Consider the following 24,422-nt stretch of genomic DNA (forward strand, 5'->3'; position numbering starts at 1 on the left):
AAATACCCGTAATCTCCATTTACAATATTTTTTTCTTATAATTTGATGAATGGAATGGTATACAGTGTGAACACACAAGGACTAGCCTACACAAAACTTTGGCTTCAGTTGCAATTTGTAGAGCCTTTTAAAATTGGATTTATGCCACACTGGCTGATACATTCAAAGGTGTTTTTTGTTTGTTTGTCTGTTTGTTTGAACAATCTTTATTTCTTAATAACTTGAAGTTGTGTGTCATTATGTCCTTAAACTATTCAATATAGTCAAAGATATGATTACTCTGATTTTGATCCATTCGAGCTGACATAATCATTCTAATGTACCCATGAAAGTTGGAACTCAGTCAAATGAGCTTATGTGTTTTTCTTGAAATGAATTTAGATATTAGATATTAGTTTAGATATTTAGATATTAGTTAATTCTGTAAGAGCTTTTGTTTGCATTGTTCTTAATCGTGTGTTTTAGCTTCTTGCGTGTCTGTAAACTAGCGTCTATACAGGCATACTTCTAAAAGGTATTTTGTGATATTTTTTTTTCCCCTGGAGGACTTCTTCAAGCTGTTCTATTGATAAATGCATGGTGAAACATTAAGAAGGAAATGCAAGGTAATCTTGGTTTCCCAAAATTACTTTACCATGACCCCTCCTCCTCACATCCAGCAGAAAAAAGGTAAATCGTGACAAGTTAAGTATTGTTCCAAAAGGATTGTGTGACATACCTCCTTAGTGATCCATACTGATAATGTGTTATTGAGAATGATCCGTGTTCCAGAGTACCGTATGTTATGGTAATTGGTGGCACCCTGAGTTTCTTAGGTTATGCAACTTGACACCATAATTTTTTTCTTTTGAAAATATTTTCAATCATAACTTCTTTTTTTTAAACGTTTATTTATTTTTGAGACAGAGAGAGACAGAGCATGAACGGGGGGGGGAGGAGCAGAGAGAGAGGGAGACACAGAATCGGAAGCAGGCTGCAGGCTCCGAGCCATCAGCCCAGAGCCCCATGCAGAGCTCGAACTCACGGACCGCGAGATCATGATGTGAGCCCAAGTCGGACGCTTAATCAACTGAGCCACCCAGGCGCCCCTCAATCATAACTTCTTAAATGTTTAAGCGAAAGGTTGATGAAGTGCTCTCTAGACCTTAACCCTAGCAGCAGTCATTTTCTTTATTAAATTTAAAACAGGTCTTTATATGAAATAAGGTTAACTTTATTATTAGTTTTGTGATTAATGTTAATGCATTTATTAATGTAAAATATTATACAAATGCTCAATTAAAGGTATTACAGTGAACAGTTACTCTTAAGCATTATTATCTGTATCTGTAGGTGGGTAACAGATTCAGAGGATTTAACAGTTGAACTAGTAGAACCCTAGATTCAAAATGGATATTTCTGATGAGAAAATTGAAAGTATAAATAACCGAATACCATGTTGCCTTTAAGAAAAATAATGCATATGTATAACTGCAGAGTTAATACAATTTTCACATAACCTTTCTATTTTGAAGTTTTGTTGTTAATTACAACACTAAACAAATAACAGGATAAATGAGATCCAAGTTGCAGCCATAATTCTAAAAAACACATGAATTGTCCATATACATTATTCTATTGCATTTCATTCACTTTATTGCCTGAATGCTTTTCTGCACTTTGATTTCTATTTTAATGACATTATAAGCTGACATAATAAGAGATCATTCTAGAGAGTTAGATTTGAGTAATTAAGCAATTCAGCAGTTCTGGATTCCAACCAAATAGTTTTTAAACATGCCTTGTTATGATCCATAGATATTTCTTGTTTGTTTGCTTTTTTCATTATGAATAGCCTGGGACATGTAGATGACATCTTGGGAATTTGTGCTTCCAAGAACAGCCCAAGTAGCCCTGTTTACCTTGCAGCTACGGTTTCTTATTTTTATCCTAATCTTACTATTTTTCACCTCCAGCTTCTGCCGGGGAAGGTGTTCCAGAAGGCACTGGACCTTGGCAAATCAAATGAGCATTTTTAAATGAACACTACTTAAAATGTTTAAAATGAGCATATTTTAAAATGTGCAATAGCGAAAGCCTTTGTGTCACTGATTTTCAGAACACAAAACTAAAACCCAGCTTAAAGACCAGCTTGCCTCCTTAGCATGTTGCTTTATCCAATTATATACCTTAAGGAATTTTATTCATCCTTTTATAAACCTGTATCAGTGTTGAAAGTGACTTCCTCTGCTTTTCCTATAGAAAGACATCATTATAAGGATATTAATTTAAAATTAAACCAGGTAACAAGATACTTATTTGAAGAACAGGATTTCTATGGGTTTTTTGGGAAAAATTACATAGACGTTTTTAATGAGAAAATATTACTTATCTTGAACAGAACTATGTTAGTAAAGTGCTTAAACCATGTAATTTATAACACTTTGATAATATTAAAATGTGATGAATGAGGGAAACTTAATAATCTTTGGGATATTTAGAGGTTTTCTAATTAGATAAAACAAGCAATTAAATTCACTTATAAGGGCTTCCTGGAAGGATAGAGAAATTATTTTATTTTTGTAGATCTCTCCACAGCATCCAAATTTGATTTTGCCAATTTTACTTTCCAATTAAATTCAGAAGTGGCAAGAATGTGTTACTACTCACAAATGTCATTTATTCATTTTTTTTTATTTGTCAATGAATTATTAAGCATTTACTATTTCTGTTGTCCCATGTTTGAGGTAGTGAGTATATAAAAGGAAATAAAACACAGCCAATTCTGTCAAGTATTTCAAATAAGAAAAAATTCTCTGAGCTTCTCTGTTAATTATATGCTCTTTTTTTTTTGCTGAAAAAGTTGAAGTTTTATGCCTCCTGAAATTATTTGTCTATGTTAAAAGCAGGACTTTAGAGTCTTCAGATTTCTTTGTTGATGTTTGTGTTGGTGTTTGGAGGAATATTTTATGTATTGTTTGATATAAGAAATGTGTATAGTGATTCAATCAGGCTTAAAAGAAAGATTAAATCATTGCAATCTAGTGGAATAGTTTATTCGCAGGGATTCGTTATAGCATATTGAAAATAACAAACTTTCATATTCCCTTAACCTGTCTAAGATAGGGTCTCATAAACAACTTCAGATAATCTGGGGGAAAGGTTGACAATATATGTTACTTAACAACAGTGGCTCCTTGTGGGTTACCTAACAGTATGTTTCATTGGCTCTAAATTTCCTGACAGTGGATTTATTCCCCCTACTCTTCTCTACAAACAATTTCACGTTTAGCCCCTGACAGCATTTTACTGTGTAAGCCCAGAACAATAATAGAGGTTCACCTGTGGTCCTCTTTTATGATATCTAATCCTGAGCTATTCGAACATTTCCGCTTACTGTGCATAGAAGGGCAAACGGGGTTAAGCAAAGGAAAAGAGAAGTTAGCAAAATGAAAGCAAAAACTTTCTTCATGACACCAAAGCACGAAAGGGTCAGTTCTATTTATAAAAGAAGATTAGTATTAGCTCACTGAACATTTACAATTCAGATGACAAGGAGATACTTTTAAGAGCTGATTTACTATTCTCAGGCCAGTACTCATGCCAAGTGAGCTAAAGTAACTTCACCAGCTGAGTTAGTAAAAGTACTTAATAGACTCATCTAAGATATCCACAAGAGTGGCTTTTTGGCTGCAACAACAGGGCCTGCAGCTGTCAGCTTTCTCCACTGTCACCAGTAGATATCACTGCAGTCAATTAGAATTACTACAGAGGATTTCAGACAGAGACACATGCATCTTTTCGTTCTTGCATAGGCAGCTGCCCAAAGGTCACTAATCCATGACTGGAGGGAGGAAGTCTTGGCAGAGATGGGCCTCATGCATTCAATGAACAGCTATAATCATCTGTCTAAATGTCTTAGCGACAACATCAGACTGATCTCTCAATGCAGTGAAATGAGTTTCCTTTTAAAACCCATATGATATATCTTGGCATATTTAAACAGGTTAATCCTGGTCACAATGACAACTCTTCTTGTAATTTGAAAATTTGAAAGGAAAATGTTAAGTGTTTACACTCTAATTATTTCCTAAAATGATAACAGTAAGCTCGGTGCTATTTTTTTCTTTTCAAAGTGTTCTTCAATAATGAAGGGCATTTGTGAGTATTTCCTTAATATAAACATTAATAATTGTATAAGCATATTATTTCAATTTAAAGATTTTGGTAGGCATGCAATCTATTAATTTTGGTTGATTAAATTATATCTTTAAATTTTTCTATATATTTTAGGTTTTAGATTCTGAACTTCCAGAAAGCATGGGAGTGGTGGCAGAGAATAAGTTTTCTATACTTTAAGTTATCTAATTATTCATTAGAATGTAGTCAGAAATACACAGAAAGGAGGAATTCTTTCAAAAAGTAATAGGAGATCAACCTTCAGTGGTATGAAATCAATGTCATAGTTTACTTTGAGCCAATCTGAACTCATTTCTTAAGAGATGCTATATGGTTACGGTCAAAAGCAATTAATGCTAACACCATCTTTTGGAAAAAAAAGTTTTATGCTAAGTTGTATTACTATGTTTATGCTATGGCAGAAAAGAAAACCACATTCATGAAATTCATAAAGGAAGTAAATTATTATTAGGTTGTGAGAAGAATGATTTTACCTTTATATCTATATAATATCAAGGTAAATGGAGTCTTAGCAGAAATGTTATAATTTGGTTCAAATAATCCTTTTATTTAGATTTGTGGAAATAATAATTTTTACAGAGTTCACACATAACTAATTCTAGGGGAAATTTTTCAAAATTTTACGTTTATCTTAATTATCTTTATTTTATTTGGAAAATCATTAGCTTATTAGCCTATACAGGGTTATATCTTGTAGGTTTCATGTGTATGTTTCAGGTTTTAGATGGCTTCACATCCCCAATGTTCACAAGATGATGCAGCAACTCTAACCACTATGTTTCTCTTTACTGCATAAACACTCAAAGCAAAAGTGAGGAAGATCTTCTCACCCCTCTCTCCTCTCCTGTTTTGATCAGAAAGAAAATCATTCCTCTTCCATTTTTTGTCTCTCTGTATGAAAATCCAGCCGAAAAAGAGGCTAAGGTGTGATCTCCTGGTAGGGAAGGAAGAGGAGGAAACATTTTTGCTGGTTAGGGACAGATGGTATCTGCCGCACTCACCATAGTTAGAACAAGAGAGGACATCACATCTTTTTGAATCTTTGTATAAACAAGGGGGAACTGAGAGCCACTCTATTTGCATGAAGTGTGTGCAGGTGATCTTGGAAACTAGTGATGCTTGGATGTCGGCTTCAAACAGCCAAACATTAGTGAAGGATTGAAAAATTACAGAGGAAAGAAAAAAAATTCTCTTTGATGTAGAATATAATTGCATTCAATTACCTTGATGACAAAGCTACGTCCGTTGGACACCCATTTGGAAAATACGTGTCATCATTTTGAATGATTGATATTTCTGGAATAAAAATTTTATCAGTAATAATGCTTGATATGGCTTGTTTCTCAATTGTATAATCCAGTTGTTCACAATTCTCAGAATAAAAATCATGAACCTGCGAAATATGAATAAAAATGGAATCTGGGTAAGAAAATAAGGAGATGCATTTTAAAAGCATCTGATTAAGTCTGAGGCTGATTTATAGCCTATAGACTGTTGAAGGGAAAAAATTACTGTGTACTTAGACACATTTTCCCCTTAATATTAGGGAAAATAAAATTGGACCTGGTAAGTTAGTGCCATGACAAACTCACGTTATTTCCTTTCTTTTTTGAGTTTTGCTATTTGACAAACTGAAATAGAAAGCTGATAGCAAAGAAGGGACTTGTTTGAGCAAAAATTGGAAATAAATCCTAGAGCTTTAAAACAGGACTGTAACTTGAAAGATTTGTATTAAGCTCTTTTGTCAGATTCAAAGTTCTGCATAAGTAAGAACTCAATGAATGGTATATTTTAAAAAATAGTTCCTTTCCTGCTCAGATTTGTTTCTAGTAAATGCAAAAGCATTTTAGGAGAGTAAGAGTTCTCTGATAAGTATCACTTTCAAAATATAGTGCATGCTTTTATATTGAATTTTATCTGGAATATCTACATGGACTTCCCATAATATCCTGTATTTTTAAAGCAAGCATTTTTCTTGTGTAACCATATATTTCAATATTGTTTTAAAATTTGATTGTTTCCGGGAGACTGTTGTCATCCAGGGGCTGATTTATTCAGTGAATATGGTGTTTGAAGAAGTGCCCAGCAAAACATCATGTGCAAATAGGCCCGTAACACATGCATTTGCGAGTGATGGTGATGGTGATGGCAGATTATAACCAATATATTCTATTGTCCGTTTTTTCCTTGGAGAATACCGTCTATACTAAATCACTGAAAATGTCTTATTTGTTATTATAAGTGAGATAATATCGCATACTTCACAAATGTTGTCAGTCTGTTTAGATAACACAGAATTTGAAACTTATAAATAAAATTAAGATGAATAATAAATCTCATTGACTAACAAAGAATTTTAAACAGCACTTGATTATCTCAATGCAATGTACAGACATACGGCTTAATCTACGAAGATAGAAAAGAAACAAAAATAAATGAAGTGTTTCAGGAGATGGTTCCTGTAAATCTTGTAAGGGGGTACCAGGAACCTACTGAGATGAAGTTTATGCTTTTATTTTTCTTTTCCATTTGAATTTTTAATTTTTTTCCCAACACAGAGAACAAACAAAATAATTACCTGGCTATTTCTTAAAAGCTGTCTTTTCATTGTTTAAAACTTACTTATTATCAACCATATGATGGAATTATTTTTAGGTACTGGAGATACTTAATTCATATTTATTTCTCAATAACTTACACAAGGAAATTTAATCTTTTTCAATATGCTAGCTTAATCATCTATAATTTTCAAGCTAGTATTTTAATTTAGCATTAAAATATCATCCCAAATGGTATCAAATAAGCAGAGGAGACATTTCACACCAACTTTTACTCTAATATTAAGCTTTAAACTTTCTACTTAATCATTCAAATTAACCTGTGGACAGTTGATTTTTACTCTCAACCCCATTGCTCTTTCTGATTTCCCAGTTATTTTTTTTAATTATCATAAACTATTGTTAACAACAGGAATATTTTGTTATAGTTTGACAGAAAGAAATACAATTCACTCCATCAGTCAAAGACATTATATACCAAAGTAAATTTCTTTCCTTGAATAAGTTCTTCTCTTGTAGTTAAAAATAACAAGTTTTGGGGCGCCTGGGTGGCGCAGTCGGTTAAGCGTCCGACTTCAGCCAGGTCACGATCTCGCGGTCCGTGAGTTCGAGCCCCGCGTCAGGCTCTGGGCTGATGGCTCGGAGCCTGGAGCCTGTTTCCGATTCTGTGTCTCCCTCTCTCTCTGCCCCTCCCCCGTTCATGCTCTGTCTCTCTCTGTCCCAAAAATAAATAAAAACATTGAAAAAAAAATTAAAAAATAACAAGTTTATAAATATGAGGGCTCGTATGTTATGCATTTGGTAATAGAAATGCAAATGTATGAGTCAATATCATGATTATTAAAATATTAATACAGATGCGGTTGAATACATTCATGTTTCTATGAGAAAATTGTTCTCAGAGATCATTTTGATGACATGTTTGCTAATTTTAGCATAATACAAAATTTCATGTGCGGCAAGAAATACGTGTTGAACACTTAGCATTTATTTCACAAAGTTTTTCTTCTTCATTTCTTACTAGCATGCAGAAGTGCAGAAACTTTATCACATTAGGTTCTTTGAACTCAGTGTTCTTTGTGACAGTCAAGTCTCTTTGGTTATAAAGGATGGAGACTCGCCGAACTACTTAGGAATAGTGGGGCAGAGATTTATCATGATTATGATATACTTCAGTGTTCAGAGATCTCCTTAATTGGGAGACAGGAAACAAGGAATCAGCCTGTGAGGTAGATCTGGGCACATGAAATGCAGTCAGGCGAGGCTGCTTTTCATCTCTCTCTCTCCAGTTCTACCTGCTTCTTGTATGTTTTCTCCTGTGAGGAAGGAGTGGAAGGGACGCTTTATTCTCAGGCTATTGCACTTTCTAAGCATATCTTCAATCTGCATGATCTTTCCATTTATATACCATTACCTAATAACTAGTTAAGACTTTATCTCTTGTAAGAAGACTGTTATTGGTCTAGCCTGGATTAACCCCCTAAATGTTATTTGTTGTCTGGATTTTGATGGTCACAGGGAAGAGGGATGGGATTGCAGAGCCATGGCATAAACTGTGGGTGAAGGGAGGTCTCAGGAAGGAAGCTATGAGTAGTTGGAACCTTAAAAACTGTCTAAAATAGTATTTAGAGTGGACAATTATAACTTTTAAAATGTTATAATCATACAATTACTTGCAGAAAATGAAAGATCTTTGAAAAATTTCAGGCTCTGGAGCTTGGAAAACGTAGATTAAGATCCCTGCCCTTCCTCTCATGAATAGCATAAGCTTTGCCAAAAATCTAAACTGTTCACTGTTGTTTTTAAAATTGACATACTGGGCAGGTTTTATTGACTGCACTGCATAGAATCTCTTCTAGAAAATCTTCCCTGTTAGGAACCCATCAAAGTGATTGCTCTATATACATTGTGCCTTAGCTCTTGTGACAATAGTGGTGTTTAACTGAATGGAGTGGATCCCCGGATGAAGCCAAGACACCTGACCGTTGGAACAAAACTTCTCAGATCCTTTCATCAATGACAGATGGAGGTGGCTATTTGAGCTCCGAGGCCAGGGTTCTGGAAGATTTTTAGTTCCCTTGAAGCTATCCTTTGTAAATTTTCCTTGCAATCAATGAACTCTGTATTCCTATTGCAATAAAGCCTCTGTATTTTGAGAATCTCTAATTGTAGCTGAAATGACTGTAACTAGAAAAATGAAGAAGTTTTCATAGTAAAGACTAACGCATTTTGAGCACTAATTATGTGCCAGCCATTGTTCTAAATACATTACACATAATTTGCTTAATTTTCAAAGCAACTGGACAACATAGGTATTATAATTATTTCTGATTTTACAAGTCAAGACCCTAAAACACTGCATTGAACACTATGCTTTCATGAGCCTAAAAGCATTGGAACTGTATTTGAAACCAGGCTAGTTGGATTCCAAAGATCATGTTATTAACCACAAAGAACCGCATGATAAAAAGTGGTTTGAGCCTTGTGACAAAGTGACTGTTTTTTGGTATTACTGTTACCTTCATATTCAGACACTGAATGACTATTATTGTACTTACATTCAGATGAGGAAGCTGAAGGTCCGGGAGCTACCTGAGTTCGTACAACTATTTGGTGTCGAATAGAGAATGTGAATTCAGAGTCTGTCTCTCTATTATTTGTTTTAAAAATAATAACTTTAGGGGCGCCTGGGTGGCTCAGTCAGTTAAGCGGCAGCCTTCAGCTCAGGTCATGATCTCGTGGTGCGTGAGTTCGAGCCCCGCATCGGGCTCTGTGCTGACAGCTCAGAGCCTGGAGCCTGTTTCAGATTCTGTGTCTCCCTCTCTCTGACCCTTCCCTGTTCATGCTCTGTCTCTCTCTGTCTCAAAAATAAATAAAGGTTAAAAAAAATTAAAAAAAATAATAACTTTAATTGTTTTGCAAAATTTTAAAAATCAATTCTGAAAGCATTTTATTTACAGAGAGTTATATGCTTAACTGTTTTTTGGTAGCTTGGATCTTTGCTAATACAGATAACAAGAATATTAAGTAGACTCAGAACAAGCTATGTCAAATCTTTAATTTTTAAATGCTTATTTAATTTGAGGGAGAGAGGGAAGGTGTGCACATGCATGTGCACAAGGGCGTGTGGAGTAGGGGCAGAGAGAGAAGGAGACCGAGGATCCCAGGCAAGCTCTGTGCTGTCAGCCCACAGCCCAACATGGGGCTCCGTCCCCCAAACCGTGAAATCATGACCTGAGCTGAAATCAAGAGCCAGAGGTCTATCCCACTGAGCCACCCAGGAGCCCCTCAAAGTTTTACTTTCATTCACTGTGTGACTATGGCCCAATCACCTAACCATTCTGATCCAAGTATTCCTAGATAGGTTAGTATTACGCCAACAGTTTCCAGGCACAACGCAAGACGTACTGGATTTTAGTCACTCATGAATTGTGTGTTGTCTTTCTCTTACAGCACTCAGGGCAACTGTCTGCTGGTTTCCACAAGGTTCCCATCATTTGGAATGAGGAAATAGAGAGGGATTCCAGACTTAAACGTTTACATCCTTTGCCTATTTTGTAGTTTTGCACAGAACCTTTTTTTTTTTTTTAATTTTTAACGTTTATTTATTTTTGAGACAGAGAGAGACAGAGCATGAACGGGGGAGGATCAGAGAGAGGGGGACACAGAATCTGAAACAGGCTCCAGGCTCTGAGCTGTCAGCACAGAGCCCCACGCGGGGCTCGAACTCACAGACTGCGTGATCATGACCTGAGCCGAAGTCGGACGCCCAACCAACCGAGCCACCCAGGCGCCCCATTGCACAGAACCTGTTTAGTTTTGGTTTTCAACATGCATTGATGATTCATTATTGATATATTCTTTAAATATAAATGAAGGCTAACAACGTGAATACACTTAACACTCCTGAACTATATACTGAAAGTGGCTAAGCTGGTAAATTTTGCTGTGTGTATCTTATGACGATTAAATGTGACAGAGGGGAAACAAAGTGAAAAAGAGAAAAACAAGGAGATTAAAATGTACTATATATTAAAATAACTCGAATCTGCCCATATAATCTTGACTATACTAGCATTGCAATACTTAAAATACTCACACTGGAAAAAAATATACTTACATTGATTATGGCTGTGTATGTGTGTTCCACAATATTTAATTTGGTAAATAATACCAAGTGAAAATATATATATGGGGGGCGCCTGGGTGGCGCAGTCAGCTGAGCGTCCGACTTCAGCCAGGTCACGATCTCGCGGTCCGTGAGTTCGAGCCCCGCGTCGGGCTCTGGGCTGACGGCTCAGAGCCTGGAGCCTGTTTCCGATTCTGTGTCTCCCTCTCTGTCTGCCCCTCCCCCGTTCATGCTCTGTCTCTCTCTGTCCCAAAAATAAATAAACGTTGAAAAAAAATTAAAAAAATGTTTAAAAAAAAAAAGAAAGAAAGAAACATTAAAAAATATTTAAAAAAAGAAAAAAATATATATATATGTATGAGCAAATAATCTAATTCTTATGGTTATTAAACAAATTGAAATCACATATATAAATGAATATCCTGCAGCAGTATAGTTTTCCATATGTATAGGATTACCATAGAATTTGTTGTCCTTACAGGGAAAATTTTGAAAGAGAATAAGAATGTGGAAACAAACAAACAAGGCAGCAATCATCAAGTGTAACTATATTGAACAAATGTGAACCAAAAATCGCTGTCTATATGCAAATAATAAAACTGAAGCCCAAATTGTTTAAGTGCTAGGCCAGAAGAAATAAAAAAAGAAATAAAATTAGCATTTATCTTCTCAGAATTTCCAACTAACTAGGTTTTATTACCTCTGTTCTATTCCAAAGTAATCAGTTTTTATATGAAACAAGTGAATTGTGAATTAGTTTTCATATTAAACCTCTGCCATTTAGTAATACAGGTAAAAAATGAAAACACAAATAAGTATAACACGGAAATTATAAAAATATTCTGTACATCTATTGTAAGTATGACAAACTACATTTTTTTAAACAACTAGAATCATGATGATTAATCTTTTGCTTCTAATTAGAAGCAATACAACAGACTACATTTGCTCTATTGGATTCGTCTCCTGAAACTATACAAAGTTATACAATTAAGAATTATTAAAAAGCACATCAAATAAAACTCCTAAATACTTTTCCAGCCTAATACAAGTTCCTTTTCCATCATAAGATTTAACGGTGGTATTAATTTGTCACAAATAATTGATATAGTGGCTCAGTGTAGTTATTTTTCAGTAGAGTGTGTATAATTTACTTCTAGTTGAAATACTAAAGGGATATTCTAATGATGTTTTTAATCTAAAATTGATACAGTATTGGGATACCTGGGTGGCTCAGTCGGTTAAGCAACCAACTTCGGTTTAGGTCATGATGTCATGCTTTGGGAGACTGAGCCCCTCATTGGGCTCCTTGCTGTCAGCACAGAGCCTGCTTTGAATTCTCTGTTCCCCTCTCTGTCTGCCCTTCTTCTGTTTGCATTCTCTCTCTCAAAATGAATAAACATTAAAAAAATAAAAATGAATTTAAAAATGAAATTGATACAATATACAATATCTAAATACATTTTCATCAAAATTCATAAGGAGTTTCCGGGACATATAATTCTGGAAATATCTAATTTTTGATTGTTACTTAGTAACTGTTATAAACAATATGCAGCTCAATTGAGGTCGATCCGCTAATTAATGTGTAAACAAAATTAATAAAATGTTAGGTTATTCTTATGTTGCTATTAATGTTATGATCTAACTTTTCAAGATTAACATATTGATATTCCAACGTATTTTTAAATTACATAGTTTAAGGGATTTTAGGGAATTCAAAATTTATTAGATGTAATTAATACATAAAAAGTAAACAGAAACCCAATTTATTTTTTAGGTTTAAAAAACAGAAATAAACATAATTATTATATATGTGTAGTTTATTGTTATATATAATATATTATATAATATATTAATAATTTTTCATATTATATGTAATATTTCATATCCTGGCATTGGTTCAGGACCTCTGGCATCGGGAGCACAAGCAGGTCATAGGATACAGAGAAGGGCGTTGAAGGCTTTCCATGAAGACTTGGGCTTTAATCTCAGTGTTATATATATTATATATTTTATATATTATATATTATCACATAATATGTATTATATTATTATTAGCATTAGCATTTTTAAAAATTATTTTCAAAGAGAGAGACAGAGAGAGACAGAGAGAGAGAGAGGAAGGGAAGAGTGAGGGAGGCAGGGAAGAGAATCCTTTACAGGCTCCACACTCATCACTGAACCCTACACAGGGATCCGTCTCACAACGCTGGGATTATGACCTGAGCCGAAATCAATAGTGGGATGCTCAACTGACTGAGCCACCCAGGTGTCCCAGCCAACATTTCTTGATGACAACAGCCAGTAGTTTCCCATCACCTTGAAATCATGAATCAATTAATGTATGAGTTACTAGGTTATTTTAATAAAGAAACACAAAGTCTTGGTATGCATAATCAAACATGCTACAATAATTTAAAATTCAGAAAACCTTCAAGGTATATTTGTCCCTTTGACTAAGAATAAATCTATACATATTGGGGCACCTGGGTGGCTTAGGCCATGAAGTATCGACTTCAGCTCGTGTCATGATCTCTAGGTCTGTGAGTTTGAGCCCCATGTTGGGATCTGTGCTGACAATTCAGAGCCTGGAGCCTGCTTTGGACTGTGTGTCTTCCTCTCTCTCTGCCCCTCCTCTTTTTATGCTCTGTCTCTCTGTCTTTCAAAAAGAAATAAAAAAAAAATTTAAATTTAAATAAAAAAATAAGTCTACATATAATGATCAGTAAACCAAAAGAAAATCATGTAGTTATTAAAATTACCAATTTTTCAAAACATATATTTTTCTAGGTACTGTTCTAGACTATAGAGTTAATTGGGATTCCATTGTGTTATAGAGACAATAAAGCAATACAGAAAGGGCAGGTGAAAAGTTACATGAAGAAAAGAAAACGTCTGTGAAGAGTAAAATTCTAAGGGCTGATAAAGTATGAGCAGATATGTTGGAAGGAGGGAGGGATTCAGAAAGACCTGATTTACCATGAGGAAGGTAAATGTGCCCTGAAAATATGTCAAATAAAGGAATTTCTGACAGAAGAAACCTAAGTGTAAATGCCATGAGGCCAGAACAAACTTGCTGTTTTCTAAAGAAACAGGAAGGCCAGAGGAAGAATATCCACTGTCTACTGTTTAGAAGGAATGAGTTGCCTTATGACCATGACTAATCATTGCAAGTCACCAGACTTCTGTTTTCATCACTGCCCAGTAGAGACATAAATATGCCCTAACTACCCCAGGCTTGGGAAATGGTAACGTTTGCCAAAGCACATTGAAAATCTTAAAGGACTACAATAGTGTAAGTTATTGTTTTAGAACTACTCTTATATGGTCATTTAATTTAAATAGTGTGAGCCCCTGTGCCTGCTGGATGTCACAGTAATCCGTGATGTTTACTTGGTGAAGTGTGTAGGAGTGAAAACGACTTACTTTATTCCACAGTTTAAAAGACCTTTTCACCATTTAACCATTTCCACTTTTCTCCACTTTCTTCTGAGTCTCAGTTCACTTATTGATAAACAGGAGAAATAAACCTTATTTATAGGTTTTGGTAAAAATTTGTTGAGATACTATATACCCAGTATGTAGCAGAGTGCCAAGGATATATTAATTACCAAATAACTAGTAGCTTTAATAGCTGTAATTGTCCATTCTGATAATTATTATCAACATATATACCAGAATAAAGTATCTAATCTCATATAAATTCATATGTAAAGTTCTTAATCACTGATGGAGAATGTATAATTATATCATAAAGTAATCATAGATAACAAACAAAATAAATTAAACACACCAACTCTATTTGGAAGTCAGTCATTTTATTAAATAATGAAAGTTTTAGAATAGTAGAAGCACCAAACTCAAAAACACATTCACATTTTAAAGAACGTTATGATTAACCAAAATAATTAAATACACACACCATTGGCTTTTAATTAAAAAAGATAACCATGTTATTTCATAAACCTCTTGAATCATTACAAGTATGGTAGTTTTATTTGTTAGATAATACCTTCTAAAATGAGATATCTTAACAGAAGCATAGAATGTGTTTCTGCAAAGGATACAAAGCATGGATTCTATAATTTTATGAATGCATATTTAGCAGCTAGCCTGTATTAAGATTTATGGATAAAATGATGCAACAAATCCTTTCTACCATTAATATCACCTAATTTGGGGGAGACTGTCACATACACATGGATATAATGTAATGTAGTAAGTTAAAGGAAACTAGGTATACAGAAATTAGGCTGTGATATGAGATTGGTTAAGGAGGGCATTTTGAATGAGGGAACCAAAAGCGAAGATTTCAAGGTTTTGGATCCAGCCAATCAAAATCAGGAGGATTTGAGTGTTAAGGCATAGGGGAAACATGAGCTACAACATTACCAAGAAACATGAGAAATATTGATTGGAGATGATGAATTTGTTCATGTTCTTTCTTATGATAATGATTCCATGTAACAAAATTTAAAAATCTTTGAGTTCATCCAGTGCAATATTTTAGCATTTGTCACATTGCCTGGCTCATAGTAAGTTAAAAAAAAGATAAACTTACCAAATTGTGCATGTTAATTATGTACAGTTTATTATAGACCAACTATATCTCAAGAAAGCTGTAAAGCATTTTGCAAAAAGATCTAACAATGGATGGGAAGTGAGAATGTAGGTAAACAGTAGAGGATCGATCTGTAACATATATAAATGAAATATAATAACATATTATTGAAATCTCATCTCTAAATTATGTATCAGGTGCATAGATAACTCACTAAAACTTTTGAAAAACAGATAATCCCCACAATCTTTCCACATTTCTGAAACATATCCAAAAACTCAAAGATTTTTAAATCATTTTTAACTTTTAATTTTGAGATAATTTCAGACTTACATGAAGTGTCATAGTAGAGTAGAATTTCTAGATACTTCTCATTCAGTTTCTCCTAATATAAACATTTATATACCTATGGCACATTTGTCAAAATAAGATTAGCATTGGTATATTATTGTTAATAAAACTACAGGCTTTATCAGGACTTCAGTTGTTCCACTACTATTTTTTTTTTTTCTGTTCCATGATTCAGTTCACAGTACCCCATCGTGGTCAGTTTTCCTGATTTCTTAGACACCTCCAGTCTGTGATGGTTTCTCAGTCTTTGTGTTTCATGACTTGGAAACTGAAGATACTATTCAGGAAATTGGAAGAATTTTGTAGAATGCCCCGTAGGTTTGATTATTTGTAGGTTTTGTCATCATTCAACCTGGGGTTTGAATTTGGGGAAAGAATATCACAAGATGAAATTGTCTTTTTCATCCTATCATATCAAAGGGAAAATGGTATCATTATGACTTTCTGCTGGGGATGTTTCATCTGCCAAGTTTTCTACACCATAAATCCCTTCAAATTCATGGGTCAGCTCCTTTACCCCCTTCAATATAGGTATATATTATTTATTTATAATATAATTAAATTCATTCTTTAGTCTGCATCCCATTCTGGAACCCCCTGACATTATGCTTTTGTTTCAATTTTAAATTAACCTATAGGAAAATTCCCTCTGTGAGTTTTGACAATGCATAATCATGTATCTACTATACAGTACTATATAGAACAATTCTATCATCTCTAAATGTTTTTACCTGTTGCCATTTGTAGACAACCTCTCTTTCTATTCCCTTCCCTAGACAACCATTGATCTATTTTCTATCCTTGTTTAGTTTATTCCCGGATGTCATATAAATTGAATCATACAATATATAGCCTTTGGGAGCTGGCGTCTTTCACTTCATAAAATACATTTAAGAGTTATTAACATTGTTGCATGAATCAGTCGTTTTTTTTTTTCTCTTCATTACTGAGTAGCATTCAATGAAATGAACGTTATCCAGTTTGTTTATCCATTAATCTGTTGAAGGATGTTTGAGTTGTTTCAGGTTTTAGTAATTATAAGTAACTGATATAAGCTGTTGTGTACAGATTTTATGTCAACATGTTTCCAGTTTACATGGGAAACTTCCAAAAAATGGAATTGCTAGGTTATATACTAAGTGTTCAATTCATTTTTTTGCCAGTTATTTTCTCCTCCAAACTCTTTTCGATTGAAATAAAATTTACATAAAATAATATGTATTATGTGGAGTTCAGTAAGTTTTGAATATCCATTTCTTCATGTAACTAAATCCAAATCAGGATTTAAAGCATTTTGATCATCCTGGAAGTTCTTTATGTTTCTTTCCAGTCAAACCCCCTTTGCTGAACCTATGTGGACACAACTGCTGTTCTGATTTTTATTTCCATAGATTAAGTTAATCAATTTATAACTTTAATTAACAAATGGAAAAATACGGTATGTATTCTTTTATGTTTGTCTTCCTTTATTGAACATCATGTTTTTGACATGATTCACTTGTTTTATGAATTAATTATTCTTATTTATTGATTATTTCTTTCATAAAATTAATTTATCACACTCAGTTTATTCAGTTGTTTATGGACACTTTAGTTTTGTTCGTTTTCCCCAAGATTTTTTGATTGGATGAAAAAAGATAAAATTAACAATTGTATACGTATATTTATAGAGAAACATTTTCCTTTCTTTTGGGTAAATTCATAAAATTGTAATCACTGAGTTAGGGGTGAGTATATTATTACTTTATAACTGACCAACAGCATTTAAAATTTTTTTTAACTTTTATTCAGGTTTTGACAGAGAAAGACAGGGCGTGAGCAAGAGAGGGGCAGAGAGAGAGAGGGAGTCACAGAATCTGAAGCAGGCTCCAGGCTCTGAGCTGTTAGCACAGAGCCCAACTTGGGGCTCAAACGCACGAACTGTGAGACCATGACCTGAATTGAAATCGGACACTTAACTGAGCCATCCAGGCGCCCCAACAGCATTTTAAAATGCTGGAATCATTTTACATACCTGCTAATAATCGGTTAGATTTCCAACTGCTACGCGTCCTAAATATTGATGTTATCTTTTTATTTTAGCTTTCCTACAGGATTTGACATCATGTCGTATTGTAGTTTTAGCTTTCATTTTCTTGATGAATAAAAACTGAAAAAAATTTCTTGTTAGAGATATGTCTTAGCAATATGTCCTTTGCAGTTACTGGTTTTCACTTTCTTTTTTTTTTTTTTTTTTTCAATAGATTATCTTTATGGGCAAGGTATTTTTAACGTTAATGATGTCCAATTAGTTTTTTTTTTTCCTTTCAGAAAGTTCAATTTGTGTCCTCAGAGATTTTTACTGACTCGTGCTTTGAACATCTTTTACTAGCTTTTATTCTAGATGATTTTTAGTTGTAGCTTTTACATTTAAGATTCTTCTTGTTGACTTTCTATTCTATTATAAACTATATTCTTTTAGTTCTAGGTTCTTTGTTATTATTATTATTTGTTCCTTACAATGTGTATGATTGTGTCATTTGCAGATAAAGAGGGTTGCGGTCTTCTTTTTCAATCTTTAGGAATCATCTTTTTTTTCATTGTATTTTTGCAAAAGCAAGGTCCTCAAGGAGAATTCTGAGGTGACAATAGAGTCTTTTGTAGGGGAAAAGCCTTCAATATTTCACCATTAATGATGAGAAAGTCCCTCTCCACCCCCCCCCCCTTTCTTTCTTTCTTTCTTTCTTTTTTTAAATCCTACTTCTGGTTTGCTGTGAGGTTTTCTACACATTTAATTTTGACAAATACTTTTCCTTTGTTTACGTAGATGATGCATTTTTTTCTACTTTTTTCATATAGTGATGTAGATCAATTTGTTTTCAAATGCTAAACCAACTTTTCTTTCCTAGGTTTAATCTATGTAGTCAAGTTGTATTAATTTTTTATGTATTACTGGATTCAATTTGCCAATATTTCTTGAAAATTTTTGCATCTAAATCCATGAAGTATATTGACCGGTAATTTTCTTTTTATAGTAATGTCTTTGGAAGGTTTGACAACATGATTAAATGAGTTAGAGAGTATTCTGTCCTAGTTAATCTATAAACTTGTTTAAATATTTGGAATAATTTACTAGTAAAGCTGAGATTTTTTTATAGGAATATTTTTGAATTCATTGACCAAAAAGATAGAGGTACATTCAGTTTGTATTTCTTTTCCTCTTCCAGTGTTTTTGTAAAGTTGTGGGTTTTTTTAAGTTTATTTATTTATTTTGAGACAGGGAGAGAGAGAGCACACTCATGCACACGTGTGCCATCAGGGAAAGGGCAGAGAAAGAAGGAGAGAGAGAATCCCAAGCAGGCTCCACACTGCCAGCACAGAGTCTGACGCAGGGCAAGAAAAGTTGTGCTTGTCAATTAATTGTCCATTTCTTCTGACTTCCTAAATATTGCCATAATCTCATTCATAATATTTGTTATTGTACATTTAATATTTATGGAATATGTAGTAATGATCCCTCTTCAATATCTGATGTCAAAATTAATTATTTTCTTGATCAGTCTTGCTATGTTTCTATCAATTATATTTACCATCTTTTAAAAAAATTTTTTTTAATTTTTTTTCAATGTTTATTTATTTTTTTGGGACAGAGAGAGACAGAGCATGAACGGGGGAGGGGCAGAGAGAGAGGGAGACACAGAATTGGAAACAGGCTCCAGGCTCTGAGCCATCAGCCCAGAGCCTGATGCGGGGCTCGAACTCACGGACCGCGAGATCGTGACCTGGCTGAAGTCGGATGCTTAACCGACTGCGCCACCCAGGCGCCCCTAAAATTTTTTTTTAACATTTATTCATTTTTGAGAGTGAGAGAGAGAGCTTGAGTGGGGAGGGGCAGAGAGAGAGGGAGACACAGAGTCCGAAGCAGGCTCCAGGCTCTGAGCTGTCAGCACAGGTTCTGACACAGGGCTTGAACTCAGGGAGTGTGAGATCATGACCTGAGCCGAAGTCGGACGCTCAACAGACTGAGCCACCCAGGCACCCCAATTATATTTACCATCTTAAAGAACATACTTGTCAATGATTTTTTATTTGTTTGCTATTGCATTTATTTTTGCTATTTTGTTTCCTCTCTTGTAAATAATTGAACTTTAATTTGTACTTACATCTTCCTTAATATATATAGTCTTCTAGCTTCTTTAATTTGCACTTCTGGCTTCTTAAGTTGAAAACTTAGCCCATACATTTTAAACTTTTCCTCCTTTATACTATGAACATTTAAAGCTACACATTTCCCTCTTCATAGATTTAGCTGCTTCTCCTGATGTTTTTGTTATGTTATACTTTAATTCTCATTTAGTTGGAAATATTTTCTATTTTCTCTTGTGATTTATTTTCCAACCAATAGGCTATTTAGGAGTATATTGTTTAATTTCCAATTATTTGGGGAAATAACTGGCTATTTTATGATTTATAATTTATTTTGGTTGAGATCATAGTGGATACTCTGCATGATTTCAGTACTTTACAATTTGTCTAGTTTGTTTTATATCCTGGCATTATAGTTGTAATATTCTAGAAATAATAATTAAATAATAATTAATATAATTAAATAATAATTATAATGTAATAATTGATTATAATAATATAATTAAATAATATAATTAAATAATAAATTAATTTATTATGTGGTTCAAATTTTATCATTCTATTTTCCTTCTACTTTTATATTTTCCATCATTATATTTTTATGTATTTGTCTTATCAATTACTGAGAAATGGGTGTTAAATGCTCCATTGTGATGAACATTTACCCTTTTTTAACTTTAGTGCTATCAATTTTGCTTTCACGCATTTTCAAACTGTTACTTAGTACATCTTTAGAAATACTTCTTTGACCATTTTATCTTTATGAAGTGACCCTCTTCATCTTTGGTAATACCACTTGCCCTGAAGTCTAGTCTGTCTGATGCTAATGAAGCCACATCAACATTTTGAGTTTAGATTTTGCATGATATATCTTGCTTTTTATTTTTAACCTTTTCATGTCTTTATGTTTCAAATGCATCGCTTGGAGGCACGCAGTTGTGTTTTAGTCTGTTTTTTTTTTAATTATTCTGACAATTTCTGTCCTCTCTTTTAATTGGAGTGTATAGTCCATTTACCTATAATTGAATTATTATGTTTATTTTTCCTACGTTTTCTAATTATTGTCTCTGTTCTCTATATTTTCTTTTTCTTTTTGCTATCATTTGGGCTAATTGAACACTTTTAGTTTTTTTAATTTTTTCATTCTATCTACTCTACTTTTTTTTTTTTTGGTTGTCCTTTTTTATTGTTTGCTCTAAGAAGAGTGAAAGTTTAGCTGCAGAAACAGAAGTACTAACTGCTGTATTATGATGAATTACGGCTCCCAAACATATCCAGCTCCAAGTCATTAGAAACTGTTAATGTTATGTGGCAAAACTAAGTTTGTAGATGTGATGGTTAAAGACCTTGCAATAGGAAGATTATCCTGGAGTATCCTAGTGGGTCCTAAAAGTAATCAAAAAGGACCTTATTGAAGGGAGAAGGGGAGATTCAACAACAGAGAACAGAAAAAACACAAGGTGATCACTGAAGTATAATCTTACCTGCTCTCTCTAGATGCTAGAAAAAACAAAGAATCAGTTTCTTCCCTAGAGCCTGCAGAGGTAGTACAGCCTGCTGATAACTTGGATTTCAGACCAGTGTTTATAGAACTGATTTACAGAACTATTAGAAAATAAATGTGTGTTAAGTCCCCAAATTTGTAGCTATTTGTTACAGCAGACATGAACACTTGGATAGAACCTTGTATTGGCAATGTCACCAAGAATACTCGTGTGTTATGCCTTCTAGGGTTTAGCAGCACCAAGGTACAAAACTAAGATGGAATTTTGATTAATCATTTCTTATCTTGAAAGGTCCACTTAAATGTCTGCTGCCAATGTAAGGTATGAAGTCATTGGAATTCATCATATACGTGAAGAACACAAAGTATTTGATATGACTAGAAGGACTTTACCCATTATATGTTATAATTATCTTTTACTAAAAAAAGCTAAATTCGAAGACAAAGGTAATTTATTATGTCAAAACAAATTATCCATTCTGCTAAATTCACTGCACCAACAATATTTCTAAGTGGCATATTAGTCTTCATCATCTACGTTCTAACCCAATTAATCTTAATATTCTGGACTTGCAGAGTGACAAACCTAGAAAGGTTTTTGGCCAGTGTCTAGTGTCACTTAAAATTTGAGACAATGGGTGCCTAGAAACATTAAATTTATCATTCTGATTCTAAGACAGCAAAACGTGCCACCGATCAGTTGACATTCCATAGAATACATTTTTCACAAATCCTGAAAGAGTGATTCTATAACTTTACATCCTTTAGATGTGTGTCTGGCTATTTTCCACTTATTTGAAAAGTCATGTTTCACTTAGGAAAACAACAGTGACTGTAGGATTTCTGAGGAGGAATGGGTTAATCCAGGCCATTTTAGGCTCACCCAAACGTTGTTGGAGAGTTAGCTGAAGAAGGCCAGGGAAAAATTTCCTTAAAATAGTTGATTCACAGGCATTCACATGGAAGCCACCGTATATTTCACCCATCTCATCAGGATATTGTTAGCTGTTGAAGGAGGCCATTTTCCCGGGCTGTCTGTCTCGGAAATAGTGGTAGATCTCAGCATTTTTGACAAGACCTCTTAACATCCGTTCTCAGCTGCTGGCAGCACCAGTAGATGAGTCTCGAGGCTCACCTTTTGTGAAAGATCTGTTTCCACCTGCCTCAGAGATCATTTCCCCTTCCACCTTCCAAATCCGGTACAACTGTCTCACAGTGGCTTCCCCAAACTCAGAACTACATTTGGGGAAATACAGCTCCTGATTTCTCTCTGCAAGGCATAAGAGACTCTAAAGGGGGTACCACTGACACTACATTGAGCATGGATCTTTTTCATTGAATCCCTTAAAGTTTATGACTTTGTAGTAATTGAAATAGCCTTTAATATAAAAGAGGGGATTTGCCTTTTCAGTGTACTGACTGTATTGTTCTATTGGGTTCCTTGTACTGTTTATTGTGTCTACTAATATTTGTCTTCTGTCTGCATCTGGATTTCTTCAGGCCCTATCAGGCAGTGGTATAATAGAGTCATAATAACAGTAATAGCAATCAACCAGGGGTATAATAGCAGCATAATAATAGTAACAAAAGAGTAAACCTAAATTACCTCCCAAACACTACATATTGGATTTCTAATGTGTGCTTCAGTTTGTCAGGGACCATAGTCTTTCTCAACATGTTAACATCCATCATTTCATCTTTGATTGGAGATGACCTCATCAGACATCTTTGGTCATTTATTGATATGTCCTATATGCCTGTTGTTGATATTGTAATAACTTTTTCTATTCTGTATCATCAGTCATCTAGCTGAATTAGTAGGTAGGAGAAGAAGTATATCATTTTCCCCCCTAAAGGTTATAATGGTATTAGAGCCTTATTTAATCTGTCCCAAAGGAATTCTGCAAAAGTCCCTAGGATGAATGAGGAAAAAAAATCTACATTGAATTGGACTTAATTATATTTTTCTTCTAGATTCTGCTGTTCTTTTTCTTTTTTTTAATTTTTTATGTTTATTTATTTTTGAAAGAGAGAGACAGAGCATGAACAGGGAAAGGGCAGAGAGAGACAGAGACATAGAATTCAAAGCAGGCTCCAGGCTCTGAGCCATCAACACAGAGCCTGATGCTGGACTAGAACTATGAGCCGTGAGATCATGACCTGAGCTGAAGTTGGAAGCTTAACTGACTGAGCCACCCAGGCACCTCCAGATTCTGCCATTCTTAAAATATAAACTTTAGGGGGCTCCTGGATGGCTCAGTCATTTAAGCATCTGACATTGACCCAGGTCAATTATAATCTCACAGTTCATGACTTTTAGCCCCTCATTGGGCTCTCTGTTGTCAGCACAGAGCTCACTTTGGATCTTCTGTCCCACCCCCTCTCTTGCCCTCCCCTGCTCTCTCTCTCTCTCAAAAATAAATTAAATAATAAAAAATAAACCTTAAAACATTTTGGAACAATTTCACTTTACAGAATTATATTCAATCTAGAACAGAGAGATTCTGTATACTCCGAATCCATATCCCCCATTACTAAAATCTTACATTAGTATGGTACGTTTGTTACAATTAATGAACCATATTGATACATTATTATTTTTTAAAAGTTTATTTATTTATTTTTAGAGAGAGAGGCAGACAGAGAAAGAGAGAGAAAGGCAGAGAGAGATGGAGAGAGAGAATCCCAAGCAAGTTCTGCAACTCTCAATGCAGAGTCTGACACAGAGCTTGAACCCATAAACATTGAGATCATGACCTGAGCCGAAGTCAAGAATAGGATGCTTAACTGACAGATCCATCCAGGTACCCCAATATACTATTATAAACTAGAGTTAACAATTAAGACTTTCTCATTTTTCCTAATGTTATTTTTCTTTTCTGAGATCAAATCTAGCGTAATACATTATGTTTGGTACTGACATCTTCTTAGGCTCCTATTGGTTGTTGGTTGCGTCATTTTCTAGGAATTTATTTTGGACGATTTTGATACTTCTGAGTGTAATTAGTAATT

Source organism: Felis catus, chromosome B1 (assembly GCF_018350175.1).
Source record: "Felis catus isolate Fca126 chromosome B1, F.catus_Fca126_mat1.0, whole genome shotgun sequence".
Classification (NCBI taxonomy): domain Eukaryota; kingdom Metazoa; phylum Chordata; class Mammalia; order Carnivora; family Felidae; genus Felis; species Felis catus.